Genomic DNA, 10,306 nt, shown 5'->3' on the forward strand with positions numbered 1-10,306 from the left:
TGCCCAGATCTACTGTGACTGAGAAGGATACTCTCTGCAGGCAGAGAGATTGACCATTTACTGCTGTCAGCTGAGTCCCTTAGAGAGCCACCTAACCTAGGGCCATGGCAGCCCTGTTAGGATGTGGATTTGAAATGTTCTTCAAAGGCTCGCAGATGGAAGGCTTCTTCCCCAACTAGTGGTGTTTGAACTGTAGGAGATAGAACCTAATGGGAGGAAGCACTTACTGACTGAAATGTTCTTTTTGTCCTTGTCTCCCTCTCCTTCCTCTCCTTCTTGCTCCGTCCCTCATTCTCCCACCCTCTCCATCCCTCCCCCCATCTCCCTGCCTCATGTCCATTATGAGGAGGTGAGATACTTTGCTCTGTCATGCCATCCCATAGTGATGCTGTTCTTGTGCCTTAGCACAAGCTCAGAAATAAGAGCCAGCCACTATGTTCTGAATGAAGCCTTGAGTGGAAATAAATCTTTCCCCTTTTTTTAAAAAAAGATTTATTTATTATGTATACAGTGCTCTGCCTGCATGATGGAAGAGGGCATCAGATCATATTATAGACGGTTGTGAGCAACCATGTGGTTGCTGGGAATTGAACTCAGGACCTCTGAAAGAGCAGCCAGTGCTCTTAACCTCTGAGCCATCTCGCCAGCCTTCTTTTTCCCTTTAAGGTGATTTCTCGCCATTTTTCACAAAGAGGGAATTCTATGCTATACCCCCTAAGAAATATATAGGACCAGCCATTGTAAGAGTGCAAAGGTCTAGACCATCAAGTCACCCATTTTGGTGACTACATCACTGCTTGACTCCTCCCTTATGCCCATGTGTCCCTTTCCCTTCCTGGCAAGGAGGGGACACTACCCAGGCAGGTCCTCAGAGTCTGATCCCTGAAGAACCTGCCTTACAGTGGGGATCTTTGAAAGTTGGTGGTTTATGAACCAGAATCGAACACACAGAAGTAGGCTGCTTTGTTCCCATTCTTCTTTTCAGTATAATTAATAAACCTGAGCTTTTGGCTAGAGGGATCCTACATTCTAGAAAATGGTCATCACATCAGACCTCCTACAAGGCTTTCAGTATTCCTGGTGTGAGGTGAGGTGATGCTGATGTAAGGTGTGTGAATGAATGCCCACCGCAGCACAGACAAGGCTGACTGCAAGTTCTAGGCCAGATCAGGCTCTGGAGAGATGATGCTTGTACTGATCTGGGCTAGAAAGGAAATCAATAGATGTCACAGATGAGAACCAAAAGAGGCTATATTGAACTGAAAGGGCAAGTAGGATGTACAAGTACGTTTGCCAGTGGGGTGTGAACCCCAAGTCACAGGGCAGTGTTTTGATTTGTGAGTCAACAATGCACAGTGGGTCTCTAGAGCCAGGGGACTCACACAGCACCCCTAACGTCTCATACAGTTGTACGTGAGTATCTCTAGAGGCTGGGGACTTGCACAGTACCCCACAGCTTCTCAAGCAATATGCTTACTCCTGTTTCTTTCCTATCTCCCATCATATAAAATTGTCTTGTTTTAAAAGAAAAGTTTACATTTTTAGTCTAAAAGAAATGGTTATAGTTGTCACAGAAACAAAGGAACTTTATTAAATTGGGTACAAATATGCAAACTTAGCTCATTCAAAGATGATTATTTTATAGCATTTAAGACAGTATCATTTTGAGGCTACTGTCAACTGTGCGCCCATTGAAAGGCAAGTCCCAGTGTGCAGTAGGGTAAGGACATGGCTAATACTCCCTAGCTGGTTGCTCTACTCTGCCGCATCTTCTTGTCTCCTCTACAGAGAAGCCATTGGGGTTTTAGTCTCTCATCTATGCTTCATAGTTTGGAAAACCAAATCCTAACGGGTGGGTTCAAATTTTAGAGTTGCTTCCAGTGAAACCCAACGAGAGAGCAAGCATATCATGGATGACAACCCAAGAAGTAGCTAGTTTCCCCCAAGTGTGTCTGGTCCAGTTTTTTCTTTGTCATCAGCCCTCCTACCAAAGGGATGAGATCAGAGGTGTAAGTCCTCATCTTTGTGTTTCTCTATGCCGGACATTCTTCCTGTCTCCAGATCTGACTCTGCTGATCTGGCTTTGCACATTCTTGGCACTGGCTTTATCAACCTCAAAGAACATTATGTAAAACAAAAGTGATTGAAATGGAGACAAATTTAGCTTTGAAACCTGAAAACACGTATGTCCTACCTATAGCACTCTTCGAAGGAATTGAACTTGATATAAAGTCAAGATAAGGCCCTTACTCCCACAACTTCCAAGCTCTTGTGTCTAACCCACAATGGCTGTCTGTGAGTCTACCTGGTTATCTGGGGAAAGACGGTATGCCCACCCAGTATGGTATGCTTTTGAAATCATTAGCTACATTAATGCCATTTCTTGATAAAGTGGAAAGTACTCAAATAAAATTGTCACTATTCACCAAAATGCTTACTCTTTGGCAGCCCTAGAAGGTTACTTCTGTTTTTTCTAAGTGGTTGCTTATTTATAAAGCCTGTAATTTTAATATCCATCCATAGTGACAGGGAAAAGTACATAATCTGACACAAATGCTGATCCAGAACCCAGGAGTGGGACTATAAGAGAGAGAAAGCTGAGGTGTGGGGAAGGTGATCGCATAATGGCTTGATGCTCTCTATTTTTCCAAAGGCTTTTATTGAAGGATTTCTCTCCGTGATGCTGTTTTTGCAATTACATAGCAACAGAGCCATTTGAAATAACTTTTTTGACACTATAAAGCATAAAAAACTTAAACAGTGGAGGAGGGTATACAAAAAGAAGCCTTCCTGAAATGCTTTCTGCCCAAATGCTGAAGGCCAGTGCCCAAAACAGAGAACTTGTCAGTGTAGGTACAGTCCAGACTGGGAAAGGACTAGATAAGGAGAACCAGACCCCAGCCTGTCAGCCAATGAGAGGCTCTTGGGATGATGTAATGCTTGAAAGCTGATACCCTTTTGAAAAGATGCTTTGGTTGAAGTCTTTGTAAACCAGAAGAAACTGGAATTTCCTCCCACACCAGGACTTCTTTGCTTTCTGCACCATTTCCTTAGGTGGAATTCTTCAAATGCACTAAGTTTTCTTTTCGAATGTGTGACAAGAGGCACTTCAGTAACCATGATGTATATATGGATCCTTTAAATGATACTACTGCCCCTGCTGCTTGTGTCCCCTTCAGTCCTTACTAAGTGGGGACAATGACAGGACCTCCGAAAGACTCCCTCTCATTGGGGCCACTTCTGACTAAATGTCTGTTCTTCCTATTTTTCTCCTATCCTTGGTCTTCAGAGTGGGAGGGCATGTGACAAATAAAGATGGTGGCCAGCACTTTCAGCTCCATACCAAGATGGCGAGCTGCTGAGGTCTGTATGGCAGCTTCCTGTTTTCCTTACCCTCTTCTACACCAGGACACTTTTGACACTAAGCATGTGACACCACTGTGGGTGACAGGAAGTCTGGTAGACTCAGAAAACCCACTGAAGGAAATTCTGAGATTCTGTGAAGCCTTCCCAGCAATTGGCTGCTCTGGAGTCTTCAGTAGAGACTAGAGAAATGGAGACGCATGCTCTGGACCTGGGCTATCAGGCATGCTGCTCATAAAACAATATGACAGGAACAACGCATCTTCCACCTGAACTTAGAATCAAGGCCTCTATGCTAACTACTTTCAGATATAAGTTCATTATTTCTTCTGAAGGAATGAATTCATCATTTTCCACCCCATAAAAATCAAACCTTAAAAATCTTATGGGCAACTTATATGCTTTTCTAAATTGGTTCTGTCTCATACCTACTTCTTTAAAATGCCATTAGTTTTAAAACGTAAATGAATGTCAAATATTTGGGCACTAAATGAGCTCATGTATATAAACATTTTTTAGAGACAAAAAGCTATGAAAAATAGAAGGCATCGGTAGTTTTGAAGACCACCAATCCTTGTCATCATTACTGCTACTTTTCGGGGTGGAGAGTCTCCAAGACAACAGAAGCCCACTTCTTTTGTTCTCCATAGTATCTGTCTACTAACACAGTGCCTCAAGTATTGCAAATACTTGGTACAGATTTGCTAGTATTAATTTAAATGTAGACCCACAGCTAGGGATTAAGTGCTTAATGTATAAGGCACAGTGACCGTAGCAAATGGTGAGAAAGGCAACATGGACAAGCTCCTCAAGGCAACTTACTATAATTCTCTAAGATCTTGCCCACCCAGACCAGCGCTTGCAACCACGAGGCCTCTCTAAGTTGGACAAGCTACTATAAACAAGGAAACAAAGCTATAGAGTTTTAAGACTTTGGAGTGTTATGAGGATAGAGGAACACTACAGAATACACTCCTTATTTAAAATATTTAAGCATCTAAAAATATTTTATTTGTGTATTCCATACATATGCACACATCACACGTGTGGCGGTCACAGGATGACTTGTGGGATTTGGTACTTTTCCTTCCCTTTAATGGGTCCAGGGATCAGCTCAGGTCATCAGGCTTGGCAGTATGCACCTTTACCCATCATGCCATTTACATTTCATTAGTACATTTCAAACATTGTGTAGACACTCTATTAGCAGGTGTACTTTTGACAACTTTGTGGCAGAATACTTAACCTTGAAGCTGGAATGGAGCTCTGACATGTGCTACAGCATGGGCGAACCTCAAAAACATAGCACTACAATGAAATGAGCCAGACAGGAGAAACAAAATACTGTGATTCCTCATTGAAAATATCCAGAATTAGTCATGGTGGCAGGAAGTAGTTATAGGTGACGAAGAGACAAGTAGAGGAGAGAATGCAGACTTGCTGCTTAATGCTAACAGATGCACTGCTTGAGGTGATAAAAAAAATGGAAATAGTGATTGCAAATTAATTAATATCAATTATATATTCAAAATTTCTCAAAATATCAAATTTCATGTTACATATGTGTGTGTGTTTTTAATATAATACTCTTATTGATTCTTTGAGAATTTTATACAGTGTATTTTGGTCATATTCACCCTCAACTCCTCCCCCTAATTCCTGCCAGATCAACCTCTACTGGCCCACCCCCTTCCAACTTCATAACCTCCCATTATTTTTAATAGCCACCAAATCCAATACTCATGAGTATAAGGCTGTCCACGGAAGTGTCATAGTCCTACCAGGAGTCACACCCTTAAAGTAAGCCTTCTCCAGAAACCATGAACTGTAGATAGCTCATCAGTTAGGGATAGGGGTTCATGAGCCCCTCCCCACTCTGTGCTAGAATGTTGACTGGCTTTATCTTGTGCAGGTCTTGTGCAGACAACCACAGCTACTGTGAATGTATAAGTACAATGGTCTTGTCATATTCAGAAGACATCATGCCTTGTACTTCTTATCCCATTCTTTAAACTGTCATATACTCTACCCAGTTTTGCCAGTTGAGACTTTTCAATTCTGGTCTGAGCCCAGGATTGTAGATAAATATGAGCCCAGGCAGGTAAATAATGATAGTGCCCCTTACACCCATGATAACATAGAGTTTTAGTTACAATAATATACTGTTTTGATTTATGTAGGTGATGGTCTTACTATTTGCCTGCTATGGGATCTTGGGCAAATTATTTAACCTTCCAGTATCTTTTTTTTTCTTTAAATACTTTATTTTGCTATACATGACCACTTTCATGCAAGATATAATATCTTCTAAGCATATTCCTGTTCCCCACACAAATATCCCTCTTTCTCCTCCTCTTCCTATTAATTCCCTACACTCCCCTTGACAGTCTGTTTTCTAATTCCATGTTATTTGTACATATGCTTCTGTATAAATTCAGGATGCACAAATGAGAGAAAACAGTATTTGTCTTTCTGCAACTGGCTTAACACACTTAAGAAGTTGCTCCATTCCCATCTATTTTCCTGTTAATGCAATCTTCCTTTTTTCCTTTCTTATCTTTCCTATCAGTAATTTGGAGGTAATAATAGGACCTGTGTGTCATGGTTACAGTGAAAACTGGGTAATACTTGTGAACCTCTTTGCACAGTGGCTACTTTATTACTATTATTAGCTATTGTTAATATTAAACAGGCTAAAAATTATTTTAAAAGAACAACTTACATTTTTAGTCTTAAGCTAATAATTTTTAAGTGCCCCCCCCCCCCGCGAGACAAGGTTTTTCTGTGTAGCCTCAGCTGTCCTGGAAGTCACTTTGTAGACCAGGCTGACTTCAAACTCTGTTTGCCTCTGCCTCCTGAGTACTGGGATTAAAGGTGTGTGCCACCACTGCCAGGCTAGCTAATAGAATTTTTTTTTCAATTACGTAGCAAGGACTGTCCTCTTAGAAGCCAGGAGCACATGAGGGTAGGGTTCACAATGATGGTCCTAAATAAACAATCTGTTGATGTTATGACCTGCTAAAAATCTGATCTTGATTCTCTACAGTTTTGGCAAATCCCAGATGCCATAATCCAGACCTGACTTCAGCCACTCAACCTTGTCGTGGGTGAGTGTCTTCCACATCATCTATTCCATGCTTCCCAATGGCCCTGAGTCCAAGATCCCTAAGTCCTGTGCTTCTGAAGATCACTGGGTCTTTCTTGGGATTAGAAATAGACCATCTAACCCAAGCCAACCTACTTAAGTCATCCCTACCTCCTCAACACAGTGCAATATTTAGGTTGAGGGTGTGACCAACATTGCCCAAGAATGATGACTCTCAAGCCTCCTATGTAAAATGCTCTGCTAAGATTCTTCCTTTTCTGGATAGAACAGAAATGAAGGGTGAGGCTCAGAGCTGTCATGTGAACCTAAGAGCTCCAGAAGAAGGGACTTCTGCTCAGAAAATCAAAAATAAATGAAAAGCCATGATTCAGTCATAGCTGAAGCCATGCTACCTATGGAGTTTCCTTTAACTGGGCCAGTGTCTTTTATTATAGCAACCAAAATGTCTTAGCTAGCTAATGCAAGTGCATACACACACACACACACACACACACACACACACACACACACACATTTTTGCACTCATATCAGTGGTTCTCAGCTCTCCTAATGCTGGTGATGCTTTAATACAGTTTCTCATGTTGTGGTGACCCCCACCATGCAATTATTTTTGTTGTTACTTTGTAATTGTAATTTTGCTACTGTTATGAATCATAATGTAAACATCTGTGTTTTCTGATGAGCCCTTTGAAAAAGTCATTTGACCTATAAATGGGTCACAACAACCCACAGATTGAGAAACACTGAAACACATATATATGTATATATAACTTATATAGTGTATAATATATGTTGCTTATATAGAGTATATAATATATATATTACTGGGACTCAGCCTTGAGTTTAACAACCTAGCCTCACTTCCTGTCTGCTTCCTACTTCCTGATTCCAGATGCAGTGTGACCAGCTGTCTTACCCTCCTGTCACGTGCCTTCTCCATGGTGTTAGACTTTCTCTCCTCAAACAACAACCTAAGATAGACCCTTTTTTTTCCTTTCACTGTCTCTTTGAAAGTAGTTGATAATAGCTAGGAGAAAAACAGCTGAGTTTTCCAAGTGTGTGGAAGCAGTTAGTAAAATCCAGCCCTCTGTTCATAGTTGCATTATACTGCACCAATATCCAGCAGTCAGAGGTAGGAGAGGCCTAGGAAGAAGGGAGAACTGTGGGAGGGATGCTGACTCCATTTCAGTTACAAACCACACAGAACCACAGTGGGGGGCTCTACAGTCTGCGGTAGATCCAGGCACCGAATGGGTGAGACTTCCATTTGCACCTAAGCATGACTTTGCACTAGGTTTATGTACATGTTGTATGCATGTTGTATGCATGTTGCTTTTGCTTTGTGAGCCTCGGTTTTCTCATCTATCCATCCAGGAGAACATAATTCACCTCTGAGAGAGACGTGAGGCGAGCCATGCAAAGCACTGTCCAGGTCTGGCACACAGAGGATAGTCTATATACATGTGAACCCTGTTTACTGTTCAGTCACTAGGGAGAGAAGGTAACTGATTGGTGTGAGCTCCTCTGCCCCTCAGCTTTTGCTCTAAGCCCAGAATTCAGTGGTGACCTGGGTTGATTCCATAAGCAGACGTTTCGTTGGAGATTGTGCTCAATTTTCCCCCTGGGCCCACTTTACCTGACACAGCAACGTGGTTGGGGAGACAGTTTAATGCCATTGCTTTACCTCCTGATAACGGCATTGTTGACATGTCAGCCCTGCATGTCAAAATGTTATGACAACCATAATAAGTAAAGTAAATTTAAAACATGTATTGATTTAAGTGTTACCATTTCTTTCCACGATCAGTGACATATGATGTCAACTGTGATATATTTGAAGCATATTTTAAGCAAGATAATTAACGAATTGGCTTTAGGAGTTCAGTATTTAACATATTTTATGATGCATTTTAATGAAAACTTTCCATAAGTGAAAAAATATCAATAGACGCTGCTATCTGTGAGTCTAACATGCAAAACCAGTGACGTCCTTCCTTTTGGGACTCCATGTCCACCGTGTCTCACCATGAGCTGAGAAGAAATACAAGTTGCTCATGGTAAACAAACAATAGCAACCTCAGTGTTGAAAAAAAATACTTGCAGAGAATAGGGGTGTACCCATATCTCTCCTTAACCCTTTCTCAGGTGTCTATAGAAACCTCTATATCTTTCCTGTGAAGCAATACACTGGCTAGAAATTCACCATATCTATTTTCAAGTGCCATGCCAAAGAGATCTTTGACTCTTGTGGAAACCCCATGTTGATGTTGCTCTCCTGAGCTGTGATGCCCAGCGGTGCCTCCACTGGCATCCATGAGGTTCTAGAACTCGGCAAAAATGGTAAGATGCACTACATGGGGAAGGGTGTCTCAAAGGCTGTTGAACACATCCGTAAAACTTGCACCTGCTCTGCTTAGCAAGAAACAGAATGTTGTGGAATGAGGAAAGATCAACAAACTGATGATGGCATCAAGATGGATGGCACTGAAAAGAAATCTAGATTTGGTGAAAATGCCATCCTGGGAGTGTCCCTGGCTGTCTGCAAAACTGGTACCATGGAAAGGGGGTGCCTCTGTACCATAACACCACTGACTTGACAGGCAACCCTGAAGTCATACTGCTGGTCCAGCTTTCAATATGATCAGTGGCTGCTCTTATGCTGGTAACAAGCTGGCCATGCAAGAGTTCATGATTCTGTTTCCAGGAAGTCATGCACATTAGAGCAGAGGTCTGCCACAACCTGAAGAATGTCATCAAAGAGAAATATGAGAAGGATGCCACCAACATAGGATAAGGGAGGATTTTGTACCTAACATCCTGGAAAACAAAGAAGTGCTGGAGCTGCTGAAGACTGCAATTGCGAAGGCTGGCTGCGCTGACCAGGTGGTCATCCGCATGGATGTGGCTGCCCCTGAGGTCAACAGGTCTGGCAAGTATGACCTGATGACCCTAGCAGGTACATCACACCCAACCAGTTGGCTGATTTGTATAAGTCCTTCATCTGGGAGTGTCCAGTGGTGTCCATCGAAGACCCCTTTGGCTAGGATGACTGGAAAGCTTGGCAGAAGTTCACAGCTAGTGCAGCAGGCATGCAGATGGTTGGGGATGAGCTCACAGTTGATCAACCCTAAACGGCTTTCCAAGGCTGTGGGTGAGAAGTCCTATAACTGCCTCCTCCTCAAAGTAAACAACATTGGCTCTATGACACAGACTCTGGAGGCATGTAAGCTGGCCCAGTCCAATGGCTGGAGTGTCATGGTGTCCCACCACTCTGGAGAGACTGAGGACACTTTCATCACTGACCTGGTGGCAGGACTCTGCATTGGGCAGATCAGGATTAGTGCCCCTTGCAGATCTGAGCGCTCAGCCAGATCCTTAGACTTAAGCAAGAGCAGGGCAACAAGGCCAAGTTTGCTGACAGGTCCTTCTGGAACCCCATAGCCAAGTAAAGTGTGGGCTATAGATCCCTGGAGCCACCAGCTACTTAGATCCTCCCTGTGCCTGATGTCATCAAGGTGACTGAAGGCCGGCCAGTGCTTGCCCAAGCCATATTGCTGCTTCCTTAGACTCCAAAGCCATGCTTGACCACCTGGAGCCCTGCTGGAAACCCCAGTTTGCAATCACGTGATCAGTCTGAATCATTGTTTCTGTCACATCACTGCCCAGCTAGTATCTGGAGCGCTCCTAATTCCAGTTTAATCACTAGGTGGCCATAAGCAATACACGCCCCCCTGACCTGATGGTTCTACATGTAAAATAAAAGCCACACACCACCAACACCACCACCACAAAAAAACAAAAAACACTTGGAAGAACTGAGTCATTTACTCTTATTCC

At 42.7% G+C, this 10,306-nt stretch overlaps 1 pseudogene; it reads left to right on the forward strand.

Annotated features, from left to right (window-relative positions):
- Window positions 1-1,036: 1,036 nt before the first annotated feature.
- Window positions 1,037-9,918, forward strand: LOC127206447 (alpha-enolase-like; annotated as a pseudogene).
- Window positions 9,919-10,306: the final 388 nt, after the last annotated feature.

Source organism: Acomys russatus, chromosome 23 (assembly GCF_903995435.1).
Source record: "Acomys russatus chromosome 23, mAcoRus1.1, whole genome shotgun sequence".
Taxonomy (NCBI): domain Eukaryota; kingdom Metazoa; phylum Chordata; class Mammalia; order Rodentia; family Muridae; genus Acomys; species Acomys russatus.